Consider the following 24,419-nt stretch of genomic DNA (forward strand, 5'->3'; position numbering starts at 1 on the left):
CGAACACAGAGGCGGCACTTAGAAGGCATCAAGTTAGGGAGAGCCGACCAATAGGGAGGCGCGATTGGCGGGACAGCGCTGTCCAGCTCGGCACGGAGCAATCAGCAAATGGCGCCTCCGACAACCGCCTCTCCGACTGGTTGGTTAGTGCGGTCGATCAGAAGGAAGCGCCCGCCCCCCTCTTTGTGATTGGCGCCAACGAGTTTGGTTGAGAGGTACTTGCGGAACGTCATGGGGGGAGGATGGGGGTGGCGCCAGCAGCACGGCCGTGTTGGTGGTGGAGCTAGTGCGTCGCCGTTCTCGTGGTGCTGCTGCTGCTGCTGCTGCGGCGCCTCTTCCTTGTGCTGTGTCCCGGGGTGAACGCGCCTCGCAGGCGGGGTGTGATTGAGTGAGGAGCCGGGGAGGGGAGAGAGCGAGCCGATCGCCTGGGCCGCCGCCGCTCAGCAGGTAAGGAATTTCAGTTGCTGCACCCCAACTTTTCCTCACGGCCGCCGGCGAACCCCTCGACAAAACTTCTTGGGCTTTGGTGAGAAATTTGTCAATAAAGTCACACAGCTATTGTCTGTGCAGAGCTCGGTCCGGTTTCAAATGGAGCGGGACGACTTATTTGTTCCAATAACCTGTCCCACAAGCAACTCGAGTCCTGGATGTTCAATCATCTTGCAACAGTAGGCGCCTGGCTAGGAGATGTTAGTACTTTATATCAGTGTATGTTATTATTCCACTCTTTTCCAAATATCACGAAGCGTGCAGGTTGCTCCGCAAAGCATAGCTTTATGGCAGTGAGACCAAAGTAAAACATTCCGAAGTCCTGCTCATGTTTTAATCTCGGCAATGCTAAACACACACACACACACACACACACATGCCATTAGGAGGCAGCTATGTAGAAAATGTAGATTTAGTGCGAAATTGTAAGAAATTTAACGAATACATACAGAGTGCCCTTAAAGTATACTGAATTATTTATAGTATTTCGCTGCATCCAAGTGACTTGCGACTTGTTTTGAGGGTTGAAACTAAAACGTCTACATAGAGACTCATGATATGAAGTCATGCAAATGTAGTGTTTACTGCAAAATAAGTCATCCACCTCTTGTTTTCCAGCGATTTTATTTTGCATATCTGGTGAAAACCTTATTTGGAGCACTAGTCCAAACGTTGCTGGAAATGATGATTCTGGAAAACGGATCAATAATACAATTTTTGGTACTTAAGTACCTGTGTAATTCGAGAAAATGTTTGTGAAGCTGCACCAGGAGTATTGTGTATAGTTTTAATCACCATGCGATAGGAAAGATGTCATCAAGCTGGAAAGTGCACAAAAGATTTAAACAAGTATTTCAGGACTCAAGGCCGAGCTATATGGAAAGATTGGGTAAGTTGGGACTTTATTCTTTGGAGTGCAGGTGGAGTAAGGGATGATCTTACAGAGAGGTGTATAAAATCATGAGTGGCAGGGATAGAGCAAATGCACATATATCCAAGTGCACATGCACATCTATCCAAGGAAACTGCAATAAAAAAGTGCAGGGCAAAGGGAGTTCCGAAGGGAACAATGCTCTGACTGCTGCTGTTTGTGATATATAAATGACTTGGAGGTAAATGTAAATGGATTGTTTAGTAAGTTTGCAGATGATACCAAGATTACTGCGGTTGCGGACTGTGAGGAAGGCTGACGAAGTATACAGAAATGGGCGGACTTGGATTGTTTTCACTGGAACGTGGGAGGTTGCAGGGGGACTCTAGAAGTATTTAGACTTTAGAGATAAAGTGCGAAAACAAGCCAACTGAATCTGTGACAACCAGCACACTAGCACTATTCTACGCACTCGGGACAATTTGCAATTTTACCAAGGCCAATTAACCTGTACACCTTTGGAGAGTGGGAGGAAACCAGAGCACCCGGCGAAAATCCACGCAGTCATAGGAGAACGTATAAACTGCGTACAGACAGCACCTGTCGTCAGGTTCAAACCTGGATCTCTGGTGCTGTAAGGCAACAACTGTGCCACTGTGCTGTCCCTGAGAGGCATAGATAGGGTGGACAGTCAGAACCATTTACACAGAGGGTGGTGAGTACATGGAACACACTTTTGGGGTTAGTGGTTGAAGCAGATATGATAGTGGCCTTTAAGTAACCTTTGGATAGGCATATGGATATGAGGAATGAGGGAGGCAGATATGAGATGGGTGGCGCAGTGGCAGTGTTGTTGCTGTACAGTGCCAGAGACCTGGGTTTGATCCTGACTATGGGTGCTGTGTGTATGATGTTTGTATGACCTCCCTGTGACTGCATGAGTTTTCTCTGGGTGCTTTGGTTTCCTCCACATTCCAAGAAAGACATGTAGGTTAATTGATTTCTGTAAAATTGTTCCTAATGAGTAGGACTAAAATTAGTGTATGGGTGATCGCCGGTTGGTGTGGACTAAGTGGGCCAAAGGGCCAAAGGTTCCAGGCTGTATCAAAACTAAAAGATGGTCTTGGCATTATGACATTGTAGGGCGAGGGGCCTGTTCTTGTGCTGTACTGTCCTATGTTCTATAAACCCAAAGGCCACCGAAGGGTGGGGGGGTATATCAAATGAACTGCTAGAGAAAGTTGTTGAGGTAGGTACAAAAACAATGTTTAAAAGACATTTGGACAAGTATATGGATAGGAAAGGTTTGGAGAGATATGGGCAGGCAAATGGGGCCAGCTTTAATGAGCAGCTTGGCATGGACGAGTTGGGCTGGAGGGCCTGTTTTCCATCTAAATACTCTACACCTTTCTTAAGCAAACCGGCGTTAGCATTATTAGTTATAGTGTAAATTTCCTACTAATGAACCACAGTACCAGCATTTATAAGCAAAACGCAAAAGTGCTGGAGGAACTCAGCGAATCAGGCTGCATCTGTGGAGGGAATGGATGGATGACGTTTCGGGTTCAGTCCCTTGTTCAGACTGAAGGATCTCAGTTCAGTTTAATTTATCGTCACGTATACCGAGCGAGGTACAGTGAAAAGATTTTTGTTGCATGTCTTCAGTCTGAGCATCTACGACTACATTTCCCGCACTGGTCATCCTGTCATACTTACCACTCCGTTTTGTATAACGACTTGAAATTACGCAGCCAGCATGTCAAGAATAAAGACGACCCTTCGTTTTCAACTATATTCATATCTCAAAGAGGCACGAGGATTGGTGTCAACATCTGCATTGCTGCTCGTTTCTCGTTGAAATTTGAACAAAACTGCATTATTTGTCTTTAGAAGATTGGTTTTAGATGCTAATGTATGTTTTTAAATCCCTTCTGATCAGTCGAGCTAACATCAACCCTGCTGAGAAAAATGCTTATGGCAATTGCGATGGTTTTTAAATGACCTTTCACGTCACTGCAGTTAGTTGGGGGCTTAACTTTCAATTTGTCCTGCAGCAGGAAGGAACCAGGAAACACTCTCAACTACCCAGAATAAAAATGGAAGTCTAGAAGTAATTCTATTATTAGATCCCCAGTCTGTGGAAGTCTCCTTGGGTTGATAGTTAAATTATACGATCTGAATGGAAAACGTGTGTTTAAGATTTGGTATCTGATAGATGATCTGATCTCTAATTTTAAACTGTATTCAGAAAGATGTCTGAAGGCAAAGTATAGAAATAGGCGTGCGCAGCCGACATAACATCAAGATTGTGATTTATTTGGTGGAGTGGGAGAAGGGATGTTTTTAATTGGGGTTTAATTAATGGTATCAGTTTTATACTTGGAGACTGTCTGAATTTTTTGGTCAGTCAGCGGGTAGGAAATATTATCTTACTATTTATTTACTTTGGATAAACAAGCTAGAGTGTGGGAAGTCCCACCCCAAGTGTTTTATTATTGTTTGGCTAGGCTGCCTGGAGCCAGACAGAAAATGTAGCATGATGCATACAGTATGACTGCAGCAGAAGCCTGCTGTTTGCCTCCTTTAAACCTTGCCAAGTAATTTCTCCCTCACTTAAACTAATTTAGGTAGCATCGTTTTTAAAAACTGAATTGCTTCTATAATTTTCAGCTGTTTTTTTAAAAAAGTCTTAAACTTTAACAATTTCTTGCCATTTTAATCACCTTGATGATGAGAAATAATTTGTGTTCCGGTTGTTGTTGTTGTTCGTCCTTCGGGTTCGAAGATGACCATGACTTCACTTTCAATCTTATTATTTTGACCGCTGATTGGGATCCCTGCCAGCCTTATGCTGGCCAAGGTTGAAGTCATGACTTGCGCTTGACTTGGATTTAAGTGAGGGGGAGTTGCGCAGATCGTCGTCCTCACTCTCGTCCCGGCCTATCGGGCCCCAGCAGCAAGACCTAGTCGAGACGGCTGGGGACAGGTCGGGATGCAGTGGATGGTCAGAAGTGTCCTACGTATCTCACTCTGCCCTGTTTGCGCTCCATGGTGCTTTGCTGGGATTGTCTTTCTGCCCGTTGAACCTTCTGGTGGTTTCCTCCGCGTAATCCGCCGAACCGAGGCTTCACATTAATTAATTCAGCCCAAAAAGGTGGTAATTTAATTTAACTTCGTTTAATTTGGTTTAGTTTAGCGTAGTTTAATTTGGTTTAGCTTAGTTTAATTTAGTTTCATTCAATTCAATTTAATTTAACTTAGTTTGATTTAGTTTAGTTTAATTTAGTTTAATTTAATTTAGTTTAATTTTAGTTTACCTTAATTTAGTTTAGCTTAATTTAGTTTAGCTTAATTTAGTTGAGCTTAATTTGGTTTAGCTTAATTTGGTTTAGCTTAGTTTAATTTAGCTTAGTTTAATTTAGCTGAGTTTAATTTAGCTTAATTTAATTTAACTTAGCATAATTTAGTTTAGCTCAGGTTAATTTAATGTATTTCAGTTTAATTTAATTTGGCTTAATATAATTTAGTTTAGCTTAGTTTCATTTAGTTCCGTTAATATTTTTAGAAAGTTTTAATTAACTTAAAACAGAAGCTGCAGATGAAATATTGTCTTACTGCAGGGAAACACTTCAGTAATTGATAAGTTTCATGAACAAAATTATAATTGTTTGGCTTTTGGGAGCAATTTTTAAAAATTATTTTGTACCAAATATTGTACCCCTTCTAACTTGTCTCTTCCACAATCTGAACCCTGAGGGTCTGTCTGTAAAGTACTTTGAAATGTTATGTGGAAGTTTATGAATTGGGGCACTTTCAACTGCAATGTTAGCCATTGCATTGATTCTCAGAGCAGGTGGGTAACATTAGAACTGTACAAGGCATCCATTAGGTCATTGCAGACACTGCATGCAGTTCTGGGCAACATAATACGGGAAGGGTGTGAGAATGAGGAGGGTAATGGATGTTGCCAGGCTTGCAGAACTTTAAATATGAAGAAAGAATGGGGTAAATTTCTACATCCAACGACGAAACTGATAGGAAGTGTGATTTTAAAGTGCAATATATAAAATTAGGAATAAAACAGTGTTGGAGGAACTCAGTGGGTCAGGCAGCGTCTCTGGAGGGAATGGACAGTTGAAGGTTAGGTTGCGGGACCCTACTTTAGGCTAACTACAATGGGAGGGAGAAAGCTGGAAAATAAATTGGGTGGGACAAAGCCTGGCAAGTAATGGAAAGATCCCTTGCCAGGTTTGTCCTGCTCCCACCTCTCTATATTTTCAAGAAGTGTCCCGACCCGGAATGTTGTCTATTCCCTCCACAGACGCATTGAGTTCGTCCAGCACTTTGTGTTTTGACTTAAGATTCCAGCATCTGCAGTTCTTTGTCTCCATGTAAAATTAGAAGATATGAAACTATATGGACCTAAATAAATAGGATCAAAGGATTTATTTTTATGGGTAGAGGGACGTGGATTTCAAATAACCGTAGAAGGACTAAAGGGAAGGAAAAGGAGAAATGCTACTGCTGTAAAGATTTGAGCACCTGGCCTGGGTAGAGAGGGGACAGTTACGAGGCACTCATTGAAAGAGCAGCAAGTGGTACTGAGGGTGGAGCTGGGTTGAGAGTTACTGTAGTTGGAACCCACTACTCCCGGGTTTGGGCAGAAGTTGCCAACTATCCCCCTTCCCCATGTGGGAGAAGAAGGGCAAGCTGGTGTTGGAACATCAGCAGCCCCCACCCTCCCACCCCCCCCACTGTATCCAGCCTGAGCGCGAGACAGAGTAACATCAGCACCCTTTAGACTTTAGAGATGTAGTGTGAAAACAGGCCCTGGTACCAGGGTGGTAGTTTCCGGAAAATAAAAGGACTCATCTTCGGGGGGGGGGGGGGGGGCATCTTGGATCATTTATTGTGGTTGGTCACCTCAGGGAATCTGAAAATTAAAACGGTTTCCAGTGCTGAAGGTATCAGCTCTGCATGTATCGGCCTGTGCAGTAACAGGCAAAGAACCTGACTGAACCTGTCTTATTCCCAGTTAATCTCTGCTCAGTTAATCACTTCTTCTCATTGTTACCGTCAATAAACTTGAGGTTACAAGTTTGAACAAAACTCAACTTTTAGTTCCTTTAACGCGAAGGACGATAGAGCTCTGAGCCTGTTGCTGGAGAGAGCGGTGAAGGGAAGATACAAACCTCTGTCGCGCGTTAAAATGTATCTGGCTGTTGAGTTGGTGTTTAGCAGGTTGTGGAGGTGTATGGGTTGAATGATCTGCTTCCATTCGATGTTCTGTTATTTGATCATTTACAGCACAAAGTAGGCTGTTCAATTCCAGTATAAAAAAGGAACTACAGATGCTAGTTTACCAAGGAAAGACCCTAAATGCTGGAGTAACTCAGTGGATCAGGCAGCATCTCTGGAAAACACGGATAGGTGACGAAACATGAGTTATTCCAGCAATTTTGTGTCTTTCCTTGAGCAACCCCAGTCCTTAGTTTTGTCTCCTTTCCATTACCCTCATCCTCCACCTCCGGGTCACCCCTCCTGTCCTCTCCTCCTGATTCCATCCATCTTCCTCCACACATTTTGTCCTCCGTCCAACTCTCCCTCTCCAATCTGGTGTGGGTCCATCAGCTCCAACCCTTTGCCCAGTGGTTCACATTAGAACCATCCGTCACAGATTCCAGCACTGGTAGTTTTCATGTTCCTGCTTATTGCCCACCCAGATGTCGTCTCTTTCACCCTCCCCTCCTCCTATCTGCTGGTTCTATCTGCTATTTTTCTATCTACTTCCAATATCATCCGACTGCCTCTGTCTTTCAACTCCACCCCTCCCTTCCCTATCTGACTCCATCTGCCTATCATCCTTTGCCTATCCTTGGTTCACCCACTGATCTCTCTCACTTTAGTTTAGGGATACAGCGTGGAAACAGGCCCTTCAGTCCATTAAGTCTGCGCCGACTTTCGATCACCTATATGCTAGTTCTATGTTATCCCAGTTTCACATCCAAAATAAGAGGGGCAATTTAGAGAAGCAATTAACCTACAAACCTGCACGTCTTTGGGGTGTGGTAGGAAAGGGGAGCACCCGGAGGAAACCCATGTGGTCATGCAAACTCTGTACAGACAGCACCCATAGTGAGAATAATACGTGGGTCTCTGGCACTGTAAGGCATACCGCTGCTCTGCCCACGACCACTTCTCACCTCTTTATATCAACCATCTTCCCTCTCCACTCTTTGACTTGATGAGGAGTTGTATCAACTTTGTCAAATGTCACCAACTCCTTTCCTCCTGCTGCTCGACCCGCTGTATATTTCCAGCACATTGTTTGTGCACCTCCAAACCAGCTCTCTCCCACCTACTTTCCCCACACCAGATCAGCATATCCTCCAAGGCGCTGGAGGAGCCCATTGGGTTAGACTCGTCTAAAAAAGGGTCCCGACCTGAAACGTTGTCCACTGCTGCCACAGATGTTTACTGACCCGCCGAGATCTTCCAATACTTTGTTTTTTTTGCGCAAGGTTCCAGACTCTGCAGTTTCTGGTGTAACTGTATCCCATTCCTTATCCCCTCGTATACTTGCTATCTTGACTAGTAAGGGCATCAAAGATTCCGGACAAAGGGCAGGAAAATCAGGTTGAGAGGGAAAATAGATCAACCATGATCGAATGATAGAGAAACCTGATGGGGCCCAATGGCCTCATTCTGCTCTTATGTCTTATAGTCTTTCCCTGAAAGCTATATTTGTTCTTGTCAACCACAGTACAATAGAAATGTTCACACTTTAACCAGTCTCTGTGTAAAGATGGTTTAGAGTAAACTTGATTTTATTTTGGATGTGGACATCTCAAGGCTAACTCTTGTTGTCCAGAGCGTGGAAGGAATAAAGATTCTAAGGGGAGTAAGAGGCAACTGTGGCTGACAAGGAAAGTTGGAGATGGAATTAAACTATAAGAAAAGATGTAGAACAGAGCAAAGAGTAGCGGGAAGCCAGAGGATTGGGCAACTTTCAAAGGACAACAGAAGGTAGCAAAAAGGGCAATATGGGCTGAAAAGATGAGGTACGAAGCGAAGCTGGCCAAGAATATAAAGAAGGACAGTAAAAGCTTCTTTAGGTATGTTAAGAGAAAAAGATTGGTAAAGACAAATGTGGGTCCTTTGAAGGCAGAAACGGGTGAAATTATTATGGATAACAAGGAAATGGCGGAAGAGTTGAACAGGTACTTTGGATCTATTTATTCACAAAATGCTGGAGTAACTCAGCAGGTCAGGTAGCATCTCAGGAGAGAAGGAATGGGTGACGTTTCGGGTCGAGGCCCTTCTTCAGACTGTTTTCACTAAGGAAGACACAAACAATCTAAATCTAAATCTCCCAGATGTACTAGAGGACAGAGGATCTAGGGAGACAGAGGTACTGAAAGAAATTTGCATTAGGCGAGAAATAGTATTGGGTAGACTGATGGGACCGAGGGCTAATAAATCCCCAAGGCCTGATGGCCTGCATCCCAGGGTACTCAAGGAGGTGGCTCTTGAAATTGTGGATGCATTGGTGATCATTTTCCAATGTTCAATAAATTCAGGATCAGTTCCTGTGGATTGGAGGGTAGCTAATCAAGAAGGAGCAAGAGAGAAAACTGGGAAATATAGACCAGTTAGCCTGACATCGGTGGTGGGGAAAATGCTGGGGTCAATTATTAAAGAGGTAATAACGGCGCATTTGGATAGCAGTAAAAGGATTGGTCCAAGTCAGCATAGATTTATGAAAGGGAAATCATGCTTGACTAATCTTCTGGAATTTTTTGAGGATGTGACAAGTAAAATGGATGAAGGAGAGCCAGTGGATGCAGTGTATCTAGACTTTCAGATAGCCTTTGATAAGGTACCACATGGGAGGTTGGTGAGCAAAATTAGAGCATATGGTATTGGGGATAGGCTATTGACATGGATAGGGAATTGGTTGGCAGACAGGAAGCAAAGAGTAGGAATAAACGGGTCCTTTTCAGAATGGTAGGCAGTGGCGAGCGGAGTGCCACAAGGCTCGATAAATAATATATATTTACAATATATATTAATGATTTGGATGATGGAATTAGAAGTAACACTAGCAAGTTTGCAGATGGCACAAAGCTGGATGGCAGTGTGAACTGCGATGAGGATGTTAGGAGCTTGCAGGGTAACTTGGACAGGTTGAGTCAATAGTCAATATCAATAGTCGTTTATTTGTCACATACACATAAATGTGTAGTGAAATGAAACATTACCCGCAGTTGAACAATAAGACCAATAAGAATAATCAATAAAAATGCAATAACACATACAATCACAAACTAACACCAAACAAAAAGAAACATCCATCACAGTGAGTCTCCTCCAGTCCCTTCTCACTGTGATGGAAGGCCACAATGTTTTTTCTCTTCCTTTGCCGTCTTGTCCCGCGGTCAGGCTGTTGGAGTTGCCACGTCGGGGCGGTCGGGGCTCCCGACATTGAAGCCCCCGCTGGGCGGTGAAAAACCCGCGGCCTATTCCAGGCCGTGCCAGACGGTGAAAGGTCCGCGGCGGGCCGACCCAAGCCCCGCGATTCGGGGCGGGCGAACACGCTGCCGCTGCCGGAGCTCCCGATGTCGGCCCCCACCCAGGGGCCTGCGGGCTTCCGACGTCCACGCGGCCCGCGCCGGAGCCTCCGGAGATGAGTCGCAGCCGCTCCCGCAGCATCCGCAGGCAGCCAGCGCCGCAGGTGGTGAGTCCGGGCCGTGGGCTCTGCAAACCAGAGCCCAGGTGGTCCCAGGTGCATGGCCGGTGGTAGGCCACAACGGGAACGGAGACACGACACAGAAACAAAGGTCGTGTCTCCGTTCGGGAGAGAGAATTTTACAGTCCCCCCCCCCCCCCCCCAAACTTTTTCACATAGAGAGTTGTGAAATTGTGGAATTCCCTGCCACAGTAGGCAGTGGATGTCAATTCACTGGATGGATTTAAAAGAGAGTCAGATAGAGCTCTAGGAGCTAGTGGAATCAAGGGATATGGGGAGAAGGTAGGCACAGGTTACTGATTGTGGATGATCAGCCATGATCACAATAAATGGCGGTGCTGGCTCGAAGGGCCAAATGGCCTCCTCCTGCTCCAATTTTCTATGTTTCTATGTTTGAAGAGGGCCTGGCCTGGATTATCAGAGAGATTCCCTCCGCACTCTCCATCCCTGCCCCAACATCTCTTGCAACTGCCAAAAACAACTGACTTGTTTTTCCACTGCTTAAGTTCTGACAAAGGGTCTTTAACCTGAAACATTAACAGCTGCTGCCTGACCACTGGGTCTTTCCAGCGTTTTCTATTTTCACTTTGTAAATTCCAGCATCTGCACTTTTTTGATTTTATTCTTATGAAAGGAGCAGTGTCAGTTGGAGCTGATGAATTATGAGCTGGCCACTATTTATTTCTTAATCAATATCGCCAAAATAGATTATTTGATCATTTATCACATTGCAGTTTGTGCAAACGAAATACAAATTGACTGCTCTGTTCAGTCTCGCAATAAAGCACTTTGGAATGTCTACAAGGTGAAGTATAAATGTGCCATTTTACTCAATATAATTCTTACTAAAGACACTATGTAAATAGAATTTGATTTGTGTTTCACTACTCCTCTCGTTCGCTACACATCGCAGGTTGTTTTTCTGTATGGAAGACACAGTTGAAACATGGAATCTCTTGGGGGGCTGGAATAGGGTGAAGAGGCTGCTGTGGAATGGGTGCGGTGCAGAGTGAAATTTACCACCACTACTTTCACACACACAGCTTTGGGCCTGCATGGTTGCGCAATGGTAGAGATGCTTCCTTACTGCACCATAGGTGCTTCCATTCTCTCTTTGACCATGTGGGTTTTCTCCGGGTGCTCCGGTTTCCGCCCACATTTCAAAGGCGTGCGGGTTTGTAGGTTAATTGGCTTCCGTTTTTAAAAAAAAATTGTAAATTGTCCCTATTGTGTGTAGGATCGTGCTAGTATACGGGATGATCGATTGTTGGCGAGGACTCAGTGGGCCGAAGGGTCTGCCTCCACGTTGTATCTCAAGTCTAAAGCTGGTTGCTCCAATTCTGCTGCAGAATATCAAATGAACTGTTAAACACTCTGCTGAATCTGAAATTTAGAGACGGCCTCAGAATATAACCCGTTGTGACAAACAAAAAATTTAATTTTGAGCCTAAACCAATTCCCAAATTTGCCATCTTGCAAGAAAGACTTGTATCTTATGAGCAGTTGTGATAGTAAGCTGTTCTATTTTAGATTCATCCTTGGTGATAGTAGTTTTAAATATGTACAAAAAAAGCTTATTCATGGTTGCATTTCTGCCAGTTGGTTGTCCGCTTGAACTCCCAGGTAGAGTACAGCTGTGACATAATAGAGTAATTTGTAGTTGTGATCATTTGCAGTGGAAAACCTGATTCCCACAGAAGGGAGGATTCTGTGGCATGCTGTAGTTATGATCTATCTATATAATTAAACACACTCATACTTCCATGGACATAGTTGTAAGAGGGATCAGAAACTCTGACCTGGTATGTCAGGCCTGGTCACTGTTTACGTGGCCTAGTGATGCTGTCATTCTGGTAACGTCATTGGGACGTCATTGCTCCCAGTGTCTGAGCAAGCGTATACACCATCTGTTTAGACTGGGCCTGTTATTGTCTCCCATGACTGGCCCCCATGAGGTCCTGGAGTTCTGTGGAAGGTTGTCTTGTCCCTTCCACAAGCCCACCAAATGAACACCAGCTTCCACTTTGTAAACTTTGAAATTTCCATGCTTCATGGAAACTCATCGAATGGACGATAATTGCAGGACTAACTATCTGGCCATGCAGTTATAGCATGTCAGTATTGCAGTCTCTCTTCACTGCGTGCAGTTTGTTGTATGTCACAAAGTGACGTTTCCTGTAAATTGTTGATGCACAGCCCTTTAGTTTGGAACGAGGTAAAGATAGCTTTGTAGTTCTTAAGTATGCCTCTCCTGACCTCAGAATATTTGGCACATGTTTAAAAATAAATAGGGTATCAATGAATGAATTATTTGGATTGGGTAAGGTGGATGGAGAAAGAAGCTGGGCATTGTTAATGTGCCATCAAATGTAAGAGATTGCAGTCAGCTGTACCTCCTGCCTACTTCAATGCACGATGATATGCAGGGGAAGATCTGTTTGACTTACTTGGCGTTTAATGTGACCTCTGGCAAAGTGAATGTGATGGTTGGGTCTGCCCTGGGTATAAAATAAAAATATTTCCAAGTCAGGATGTTGTGTGGCTCAGAGGGCACCAACCTTCAGGAAGTGTGGTGTGTCTTGTGCTTTGGCTGCCCCTGTCTGTCTACCTGGTAGAGGTGATGAGTTTGAAAGGTGCTGTCTGAGTCTTGGTGCGTTTCGGCAGTGCATTCTGTAGATGCTACTGTGGAGTGAGTGATTAGATGTAGATGGGGTAGCTATCATTAAGTAGGCTACAATTTGCTGTGGTGTCAAATTTCTTGAATGACTTTGAAGCTGTGCTCATCCAGACAAGGGGAGAGCGTTCCATCACAAGTGGTGAGCGTTCCTGACCTGAGCTTTGTCGATGGTGAACAAGCTTTGGGGAGTTAGGAGGTGGTGGCACAGTGGCGCAGCGATAGTGTTGCTGCCTTGCAATACCAGAGACCCAGGTTTGATCCTAACTACCAGTGCTGTCTGAATGGAGTTTGTACTTTCTCCCTGTGACTGCGTAGGTTTCCTCCATGTGGTTTCCTCCCACATTTCAAAGATATACAGATTTGTAGGTTAATTGGCTACAAATTGTCCCTACTGTGTAGGATAGAACTGGTGTAGGGGTGATCGATGGTTGACTTGGACTTTTTCTATAGCTGATAGCAGGATTTTCTCTTGATGGATGTTGTCCTTGTGTGGCACAAATATCACTTAATAGCAAAATTCTTGGAGGAGTGAGATTGTGACTCTTGCAAGTAGCCTGAATGGATTCATGGCAGATTTGGACAGATACACAAGGAAACGTAGAAACATGGAAAATAGTTGCAGGAGTAGGCCTTTCAGCCCTTCGAGCCAGCACCGGCATTCAATATGATCATGGCTGATCATCCAAAATCAGTACCCCGTTCCTGCTTTTTCCCCATATCCCTTGATTCCGTTAGCCCTAAGAACTAAATCTAATTCTCTCTTGAAAACATCCAGTGTATTGGCCTCCACTGTCTTCTGTGGCAGAGAGTTCCACAGATTCACAACTTTCTGGATGAAAAAGGTTTCTTCATCTCAGTGGCCTACCCCTTATTCTTAACTTTGATCCCTGGTTCTGGACTCCCCCAGCATCGGGAACATTTTTCCTGCATCTAGCCTGTCAAATCCCTTAAGGATTTTATATGTTTCAAAAGATCCCCTCTCATCCTTCTAAATTCCAAGCCCAGTCAACTCATTCTTTCATAATATGTCAGTTCCGCCATCCCAGAAATTAACCTGGTGAACCTACACTCCCTCAAAAGCAAGAATGTCCTTCCTCAAATTAGGAGACCAAAACTGCACAAAATACTCCAGGTGCAGTCTCACCAGGGTCTTGTACAACTGCAGTAGGACCTCCTTGCTCTTATACTCAAATCCTCTTGCTTTGAAGGCCAACATGCCATTTGCTTTCTTCACTGCCTGCTGAACCTGAATGCTTACTTTGAGTGACTGATATACAAGGATACCCAGGTCTCGTTGCACCTCCCCTTTTCATAATCTGACACCGTTCAGATAATAATCTGCCTTATTGTTCTTGCCACCAAAGTGGGTAACCTCACATTTATCCACATTATACTGCATCTGCCATGCCTCTGCCCACTCACCCAACCTATCCAAGTCACCCTGTAAACTCGTAGCATCCTCCTCGCAGCTCACACTGTCACCCAGCTCCGTGTCATTCGTAAACTTGGAGATGTTACATTTAATTCCCTCATCAAAATTGTTAATATACACCGATCAGACAAAACATTATGACCTGATGAGCCAAAACATTATGACCACCTGCCTAATATGCTGTTGGTCCTCCCTGTGCAGCCCCATAAGAGGCAGGGTGCGATGCACTGTGTATTGTGACACATTCCTTCCATGACCACCATTAAAATTTTCTGAGACTTGTGCCACAGTGGACCTTCTGTTGGTTCGGACCAGACAGGATTGCCTTCGTTGCCCTCGCGCATCGATGAGCCTTGGGTGCCCAACACCCTGTCGCTGGTTTTTAGTTTGTCCCTCCTCGGACCACTGTCGGTAGGTACTCGCCACTGCTGACCGGGAGCACCCCACAAGCCTTGCTGTTTCAGAGATGCTCTGACCCAGTCGTCTGGCCATAACAATTTGGCTCTTGTCAAAGTCGCTCAGGTCTTTACTCCTGCCCATTTCTCCTGCATCCAACACATCAACTTCAAGAACTGACTATTCACTTGCTGCCTAATATATCCCACCCCGTGACAGGTGCCATTGTAACAAGATAATCAATGTTATTCACTTCGCCTGTCAGTGGTCATAATGTTTTGGCTGATCGGTGTATATTGTAAATAACTGGGCCCCCCCAGCACTGAGCCTTGCGGCACCCCATTAATCACTGCCTGCCATTCTGAAAAGGTTCTGTTAATTCTTACTCTTTGCTTCCTGTCTGCCAACCAGTTCTCTATCCATGTCAATACCCTACGCCCAATACGCTCTAGTTTTGCACACTAATCTCTTGTCAAAGGCTTTTTGAAAGTCCGGATATATCACATCTGCTGGTTCTCCCTTATCCATTCTATTTGTAACATCCTCAAAAAATTCCAGATTAGTCAAGCATGATTTCCCTTTCATAAATCCATGCTGACTTTTCCTGTGTTGGAAAATAACTGCAGATGCTGGTACAAATCAAAGGTATCACAAAATGCTGGAGTGACTCAGCGGGGCCAGGCAGCATCTCAGGAGAGAAGGAATGGTTGACGTTTCGGGTCGAGACCCTTCAGTCTGAAGAAGGGTCTCGGCCCAAAACGTTACCAATGGACCGATCCTATCACTGCTTTCCAAATGCGCTGCTATTACATCTTTAATAATTGACTCGAGCATCTTACCCACTACCGATGTAAGGCCGACTGGTCTATAATTCAATGTTTTCTCTCTACCTCCTTTCTTTAAAATAGGGTTACATTAGCTACACCTCCAGTCCACAGGAACTGGTCCAGAGTCTATAGAACATTGGAAAATTATCACTATTGCATCCACGATTTCTAGGGCCACTTCCTTGAGTACTCTGGGATACAGTCCATCAGGCCCTGGGGATTTATCTGCCTTCATTCCCAACAGTTTATCTAACACCATTTCCTGACGAATGTGGCTCTGATTCCGATCAGTTGGTGAATAGCTTTCTAATAATACTGCATGTCTAGAGAGTAACAAATATTTCCCTTCCCTCAGAAAAGGTAAATTATATCTTAGTGTGGGCTGAAGCCTTTGGAGAGAATGAGATGAAAATATAGCAGATTGAGTTGACATTAGTAGGGGTAGATGAGCTGTATGGCTTAAGGGACCAGTCAGTTGTACATCATAAACCATCAAGAAATATTTTTTAGCAAGAACAGAAAGTCTGCTTGCAGTAATAAATTTGACTTGGCTCGACCTTGAGAGACGTCAGAAATCTTGATTGTTAAAATGTGGAAAGTGTGTGTGATATTTTGCGTGACGTTATTTGACTTGGTTTCCACAGAATCGGATAGTTTCCCATGTATTGACTTAAACAACAACTGAAGACATTTAATAACTGGAGCAAAACCTGTGCTTACGTCAGTTGTGCCTGAGAATAGTAAGACAATTGGCATTGCCATTACAGTGAAGTTTTCTTATCGCTCATGAAATCAAAAGATTAAATGGGTAAGGGAAGAGTGGAAGTTAACAGCGGTTTACAATTGGAGAGCCGTTGGAATAAAAAATGTTCTACTTTTTTATACCAACAGCTGGAAGAGCAAAGGAATGAAACGTGACATGATGACAAGTTGTTGAAAACATGAACTTTAAACAATTTTACTGTAATTTTCCAAAATTCAGGAATTTTTTAATTGGTTAAGTACTGGTGGAAAGTGCGGCTACTGTTGTATAATCAAATATAGCTGAGAGGTATATGATTTTTAATGCCATTGATTGAGAAATAAATGAAGGGCAATGCATTGAGAAAGCTTGATTTATCAGAATGAGCTACGAGGTATCTTTTTATAAAATTGAGTCTTGAACATTGCAGCTGAAGAATGTGACTCCCTTGGAAGTGAGTGCCTGAAGCACGTTCGCTCTGTCTGGAGTGGAACTTGCGTACAAGCTACCTGGAAATGCAATCAAATGCTCAAAGCACTCAGCAGTTCAGACAGCATCTGTGGACAGTAACAGAAAGACCCTGTATCAGAACTTTTTTTACCCCCGAGTTTGTCACATTTTTTCTCTTCACTTCACATTTCCTGCATCAGCAGTTTTACATTTTCAAACTAATTGAATGTGAACTTTGAGCAAAGGCAGTATTTTAAGAGAGGGACAGATCTTTAAACAACTATGGAAGTTTCTGTGCATCTGTAGTAAGAAGGCCTATTATTGGCAGCGGAGCTACAAGAAGACATTGCAAGAAATGGATGCCAGAAGAGAGATGAAACTTTAAAAAATGGTTAGACTTTAGAGATACAGCGCGGAAACGGGCCCTTCGGCCCACTGAGTCCTTGCCAACCAGCGGTCACCCGTACACTAGCATTATCCTACACACTAGGGACAATTTACAGAAGCCAATTAACTTACGACCCTGTACGTCTTTGGAGTGTGGGAGGAAGAAAACCGACGCAGTCAGGGAGAATGTACAAACTCCGTACAGACAGCACCCATATCTGGCACTGTAAGGCAGCAACTCTTCCTCTGCACCACTGTGCAGTCCCATGAATATTGCAGATGCTGCAAATGTGAAATAAAAATAGAAAATCCCGCAAAGACCAAGTTGTTCAAGCATCATATGTGGAATAGATCAACAGTTCAGTGTTTCAGTCCCTGGGCCTTCATCAGACCTGGAAAAGAATGATGGGCGACAATGTGTGGTTAACTCTGGGTTTCTGTGAGAAGGATATGCAAGAAAGTACCATGCCCTGTAGTCACAGCTAAAGATGACATTATTTATGCCTTGTCAATGAAATTTTATCCTTCGTTTAGTTTCGTTTATTATTGTCACGTACAATAATACGTGACAACCCTGATCTCTGTGCTACCCAGGCATATCGTACTATACACGAGTACAGTTATACACAAGTAAAAGAGTGAAATGATTGTTGGTCGATCGTTGTTCAGGACAGCACGTACAGGGTCAGCATGTTCTGGCGCCACACACAACTTCCAAGCCTCAAGTTTCTGAAAAGTCCGATCTTGGCCCAAGGAGATATGCAATTTCTTATTGTGTAGGACAGAACTGCAGATGCTGGTTTAAATCGAAGGTAGACACAAAATGTAGGAGTAACAAAGCGGGTCTGGCAGCATCTCTGGAGAGAAGGAATGGGTGTCTTTTCGGGTTGAGACCTTTCAGACTGCTGTCAGGGGAGGGGGCGGGACAAAGATAGAATGTAGTCGGAGACAGTAAGACTAGTGGAACTAGGAAGGGGGAGTGGATGGAGAGAGAGGGAAAGCAAGGGCTATTTAAAGTTTAACTCAATGTTCATACTGCTGGGGTGTAAACTACCCAAGCAAAAAATGAGGTACTGTTCCTCCAATTTGTGCTGGGCCTCACTCTGACAATGGAGGAGGCCCAGGACAGAAAGGTAAATTTTGGGAATGGGAGGGGGAGTTGAAATGCTGAGCCACCGGGAGATCAGATAGGTTAAGACTGACTGAGCGGAGGTGTTCAGCGAAACGATTGCCAAGCCTGCGCTTGGTCTCGCCAATGTAGAGAAGTTGACACCTAGAACAGCGGATTCAGTAGATGAGGTTGGAGGAGGTGCAAGTGAACCTCTGCCCCACCTGGAAAGACTGTTTGGGTCCTTGGACGGAGTCAAAGGGGGAGGTAAAGGGACAGGTGTTGCATCTCCTGCGGTTGCAGGGGAAAGTACCTGAGGAGGGGGTGGTTTGGGTAGGAAGGGATGAGTTGACCAGGGAGTTTCAGAGGGAACGGTTTCTGCGAAAAGCAGAACGGGGTGGAGATGGGAAGATGTGGCCAGTAGGGGGATCCCGTTGGCGGTGACGAAAATGTTGGAGGATTATATGCTGTATGCGATGGCTAGTAGGATGGAAGGTGAGGACAAGGGGGACTTGTTGCGAATTGGGGGAGGGGGAGCAAGAGCGGAGCTGCGGGATATCGAGGAGACCCTAGTGAGAGCCTCATCTATAATGGAAGAGGGGGACCCCCGTTTCCTAAAGAATGAGGACATAGAAATCATGGTGCAAGTGAAAGAATGATTCTTCTCTGTAGAACTGTAGAAGTCGTGTGCATTGTAATCCGAGTTGCAAAATTAAAATCTTGGCATATGCTCACCAACTGGGAAAATACAAAATTTGCTTGGGAGCTTGATGTTAATGCTAGTCATAAATATTAAAATATATTATCTTTCTATGTCATTCCTTGTGTCTCTGCAGGCAAGTGTTCAATAAAAATATATTAGTAAATTATGCAAGCTGCAACCATTCCCTTTAATATTTCAGAAAATTCATTCGAGAGTTAATAACCTATATAAGGAAGAGACGCAAAAAGAGACTGCAGATGCTGGAGTCTTGAGCAAAACACAAAGTACAGGAAGAACTCGGTAAGTCAGGCAGCATTCAACGAGTGAAATTGAAATTTAACGTTTTGGGTCGAGATCCTCTATACTGATGGAGTGGAGAGAAATAGCTGGTTGAGAGAGGTGAGGGAAAGAGGGGGAGGTAAGAACTAACAAATGATGGATAGATTTAGGTGAAGGGTTGATTTGCAGAAGAGTCAAGTGAGGGAGAGATGGGTGGAGATGGTAACCAGGGCTGGAGGTGATCAGTGCAGAAGACAAAATGGTGCAGTTTGTGGAATCTGACAAGAAGGAAGATGGGAATTTGGCCTTTGAATCCATGCTGACCATCTAACACCTATTTACACCAATCCTATTTTATTTTCCCCACATTCTCATCAGTTCCCCAGATTCTACCACTAATCTACACATTAGGGGCAATTTGCAGCAGCCAATTAATCTACCAACCATTATATCTTTATGGTGTGGGAGGAAACTGGAGCTCCTAGAGGTGTTCTAGGAATCCCACAGGTAACAGGAAGAACGTGAAACTCTACAGAAGGCAACGGAGGTTAGCATTGCACACAAGTAGAAACTGAGGCAACAGCTCTACTGTTTCCACCACTGCACTCATTACTAATTTGTGCTGTATTGTTTCATATTAGTCATGGACGCACTATTTAGTTGGCCTCAGTATTCCGAAGCTAGTTTGGGAAATAATTGAAAGTAAAAAAGTCTGCAGTAACGTGAAATCTGAAATAAAAACAAAATGCTGCAAATATTCAGCAGGTCAGGTGGCGTCTCTGGGAAAGAGAAACCAAGTTAACAATTTAGTTCTGCCGAAGGGCCTCCAACCTGAAGTGTTAACTCTTTCTCTTTCCACAGATGCTGCCTGACCACCTTGGCGCTTCTGACAGTTTTTGTTTGTAGTTATGAGGAATTACTGGATTTTATTTTCATTGTATTCTTTATTACAGGCAACTCAAAACATTTTTCAGAGGTTGCTTTTTGAGGGTGACTTTCTCATTGTCAAATTCCCATAATAGTGAGATGCTGAAATTCTCCTTTGCTTCTCAATGGTTCAATAGTCCTTTATAGTCACATCTACATAGCAGGTAAAGTGTAATTTTTTTTGCAAATGGTTCAGTAAAAATCTTACTAAACATGGGCACAATCATATTTAAGTACAAGAGTGAAGAATAGTAGATTATACTGAAGCAGTACACAAGGGTCACCATGTTTCCGGCGATATCTTGTACCCTTCAAAATAGTTAAAATAAAGTCCCGTTGTCCTGGCGGTGGCACTGGGTCGTTGTTTCTGCGTAATAGTAACTTTAATAGGTAACTAAATGGCATCTGATGAATGAGGAAAAGGAGGGGGAAAACGGCTGAAGATGCTTTTGGATTATTTCTGGTGCCCAGTTAAAGGAATATTCTAATGGTCTTTGGACAAGAATGGCACACGAGGCAAAAAATGAAAATAAATAGTGCTGTTGATCATCAGAATTAAGTGCACTCTCTGCTGCGCTGTATTCTCGCAAGGCAGTGAAGAAATGTTCCTGGGGTAAATTGCCAACAATTGATTTGATGCTGACGTCAATCCAGCATTGTAGTTATAACTCGGGCACTCTGACTAGTTTGCTGCTTTCGACGTTTGGTGTGTTAATCTCTTAAACCTGCCAAAATGTCTCTCTTGCATTTTCTAAGTGTTTGCTGAATCTTTCTTTTTTTTTTTTGAAAGAGCGTCTCATTAATGAAGTATAGATTCTTTGAACGCGTGGGTGTCCTTTCAATTAGAATTGCCTGATCTATCCATAGCATGCACTTAATAGCTCAGAGGGTGTGACCGGGCCTTTGTTTTTCCGCATGTTCCAAACATGTGATATTTTATTTTCACTATGTTTTTGGTAGCAGGGCTAACCCAAGTTTCTTCTGAAGAAGGGTCTCTACCCAAAAAGTCACCCATTCCTTCTCTCCAGAGATGCTGCCTGTCCTGCTGAGCTACTCCAGCTTTTTGTGTCTATCTTCGGTTTAAACCAGCATCTGCAGTTCCTTCCTTCACCAAGATTCTTGTTCTTTCTTTACCTTTTGATACTTCACTCTATCATATCAGCTATTAACCACATCCGTAGGGCTTGAAAGTTGTACATTGAACAGTATAGCGCAGGAACTCCGCGCCGAACATGATGGGTGGCACGGTGACGTAGCGGTGCAGTTGCTGCCATACTAAGCCAGAGACTTAGTCTCTGTTGGCCTTCATAACAAGAGGAGTTGAGTATAGGAGCAAAGAGGTCCTTCTGCAGTTGAACAGGGCCCTAGTGAGACCGCACCTGGAGTATTGTGTGCAGTTTTGGTCTCCAAATTTGAGGAAAGATATTCTTGCTATTGAGGGCGTGCAGCGTAGGTTTACTATGTTAATTCCAGGAATGGCGGGACTGTCATATGTTGAAAGACTGGAGTGACTAGGCTTGTATACACTGGAATTTAGAAGGATGAGAGGGGATCTTATCGAAACGTATAAGATTATTAAGGGGTTGGACAGGAAGCAGGAAACTTCCCAATGTTGGGGGAGTCCAAAACAAGGGGCCACAGTTTAAGAATAAGTGGTAGGCCATTTAGAACGGAGACGAGGAAAAGCTTTTTCGGTCAGAGAGTTGTGAATCTGTGGAATTCTCTGCCTCAGAAGGCAGTGGAGGCCAATTCTCTGAATGCATTCAAAAGAGAGCTAGATAGAGCTCTTAAGGATAGCGGAGTCAGGGGGTATGGAGAGAAGGCAGGAACGGGGTACTGATTGTGAATGATCAGCCATGATCACATTGAATGGCGGTGCTGGCTCGAAGGGCCGAATGGCCTCCTCCTGCACCTATTGTCTATTGTGACACTGGTTTGATCCTGACTACAGGTACTGTCTGTATGGAGTTTGTACTTTCTCCCCGTGACCACGTAGGTTTTCTCCGGAAGCTCCAGTTTCCTCTCACACTCCAAAGATGTACAGGTTTGCAGGTTAATTAGCTTTGGTAAAAATTGTAAATTGTCCCCATTCCTTCGAGAAATGTTAGGGTACGGGGTGATTTCTGGTTGACGTGAACTTGGTGGGCTGAGGGCCTGTTTCCACACTGTATCTCTAAAGCATCCTTTTGACTTTAAGTAAAGTCTAAAATAATGCCATGGCCAACTCTTATCTGCCTGCACATTATCCATTCCCTTCATATCCAGGTTCCAATTCAAAAGTCTCATAAAAGCTACTATCGTATCAGCCTCCACCACCACCACCCCCGGCAGCAAGTTGCAGGCACTCGCCACCCTTTGTAACCCAATATTGTCCGATGTGAGACATGGGATCGATTATTTAGAAAGGCACACCTGAATTTCCCTGTGCTGGGTATTTAAACCATGGGCAGATGTGTCTCAGTTATATCATTTCCTTCCTGGCAGCAATGACGTCTTTCACTGATTGTCAGACATCAAACCACGCAGTACAGCTAGAATTATACTCCAGAGCAAATGTGACATTTATTTTTGCGTATGTAGGCAGCTCTCGTGCATTCTACAGGAAGCACTAAACGGCCCTTCACTCTCAGGTACTGATGATGCTTTGTGTACTCTCACTGTTCTATTTTTGTTTTTTGATTCCAAATATTTCAGTTTCCCTTTCAAATACTGCTAATTCAGTGTATTGATGATGATCCCTCTGGTGTCGTTCTCTCCCACAATTCATTTTTAATCCTTAACATACAGTACCCTCCATAATGATTGGGACAAAGGCCCATCATTTATTTATTTGTCTCTGTACTCCACAATTTGAGATTTGTAATAGAAAAAATCACAATGAAAGTCAAAGAAGCCATTATGAGACCGAGAAACAGGAATAAAACCGTTGGAGACATCAGCCAAACCTTCGGCTTACCAAAATCAACTGTTTGGAACATCATTAAGAAGAAAGAGAGCACTGGTGAGCTTACTAGTCGTAAAGGGACTGGTAGGCCAAGGAAGACCACCACAGCTGATGACAGAAGAATTCTCTCTATAATAAAGAAAAATCCCCAAACATCAGTCCGACAGATCAGAAACACTCTTCAGGAGTCAGGTGTGGATTTGTCAATGACCACTGTCCGCAGAAGACTTCATGAACAGAAATACAGAGGCGACACTGCAAGATGCAAACCACTGGTTAGCCACAAAAATAGGATGGCCAGGTTACAGTATACCAAGAAGTACTTAAAAGAGCAACCATAGTTCTGGGAAAAGGTCTTATAGACAATAGGTGCAGGAGTAGGCCATTCAGCCCTTCGAGCCAGCACCGCCATTCAATGCGATCATGGCTGATCACTCTCAATCAGTACCCCGTTCCTGCCTTCTCCCCATACCCCCTCACTCCGCTATCCTTAAGAGCTCTATCCAGCTCTCTCTTGAAAGCATCCAACGAACTGGCCTCCACTGCCTTCTGAGGCAGAGAATTCCACACCTTCACCACCCTCTGACTGAAAAAGTTCTTCCTCATCTCCGTTCTAAATGGCCTACCCCTTATTCTCAAACTGTGGCCCCTTGTTCTGGACTCCCCCAACATTGGGAACATGTTATCTGCCTCTAATGTGTCCAATCCCCTAATTATCTTATATGTTTCAATAAGATCCCCCCTCATCCTTCTAAATTCCAGTGTATACAAGCCCAATCGCTCCAGCCTTTCAACATACGACAGTCCCGCCATTCCGGGAATTAACCTAGTGAACCTACGCTGCACGCCCTCCATAGCAAGAATATCCTTCCTCAAATTTGGAGACCAAAACTGCACACAGTACTCCAGGTGCGGTCTCACCAGGGCCCGGTACAACTGTAGAAGGACCTCTTTGCTCCTATACTCAACTCCTCTTGTTACGAAGGCCAACATTCCATTGGCTTTCTTCACTGCCTGCTGAACCTGCATGCTTCCTTTCATTGACTGATACACTAGGACACCCAGATCTCGTTGAACTCCCCCTCCTCCTAACTTGACACCATTCAGATAATAATCTGCCTTTCTATTCTTACTTCCAAAGTGAATAACCTCACACTTACCTACATTAAACTGCATCTGCCATGTATCCGCCCACTCACACAACCTGTCCAAGTCACCCTGCAGCCTTATTGCATCTTCCTCACAATTCACACTACCCCCCAACTTAGTATCATCTGCAAATTTGCTAATGGTACTTTTAATCCCTTCGTCTAAGTCATTAATGTATATCGTAAATAGCTGGGGTCCCAGCACCGAACCTTGCGGTACCCCACTGGTCACTGCCTGCCATTCCGAAAGGGACCCATTTATCCCCACTCTTTGCTTTCTGTCTGTCAAC

The 24,419-nt window shown here is 44.1% G+C and overlaps 1 protein-coding gene across 3 annotated transcripts in view; it reads left to right on the forward strand.

Annotated features, from left to right (window-relative positions):
• Positions 1-249: 249 nt before the first annotated feature.
• The window catches only part of disp1 (dispatched homolog 1 (Drosophila)), a 217,613-nt gene continuing 193,443 nt past the window's right edge, over positions 250-24,419 (forward strand). For 2 of the 3 annotated variants that reach the window (XM_078398886.1, XM_078398888.1), the window contains exon 1: positions 250-447. The gene's annotated coding sequence lies outside the window, so the exon portion shown is untranslated. Of the gene's footprint in view, positions 448-19,030; positions 19,132-24,419 lie in introns of all 3 variants that reach the window. The other variant, XM_078398887.1, reaches the window with a different exon arrangement.

This window comes from Rhinoraja longicauda, chromosome 5, assembly GCF_053455715.1.
Source record: "Rhinoraja longicauda isolate Sanriku21f chromosome 5, sRhiLon1.1, whole genome shotgun sequence".
In the NCBI taxonomy this organism is placed as follows: Eukaryota; Metazoa; Chordata; class Chondrichthyes; order Rajiformes; family Arhynchobatidae; genus Rhinoraja; species Rhinoraja longicauda.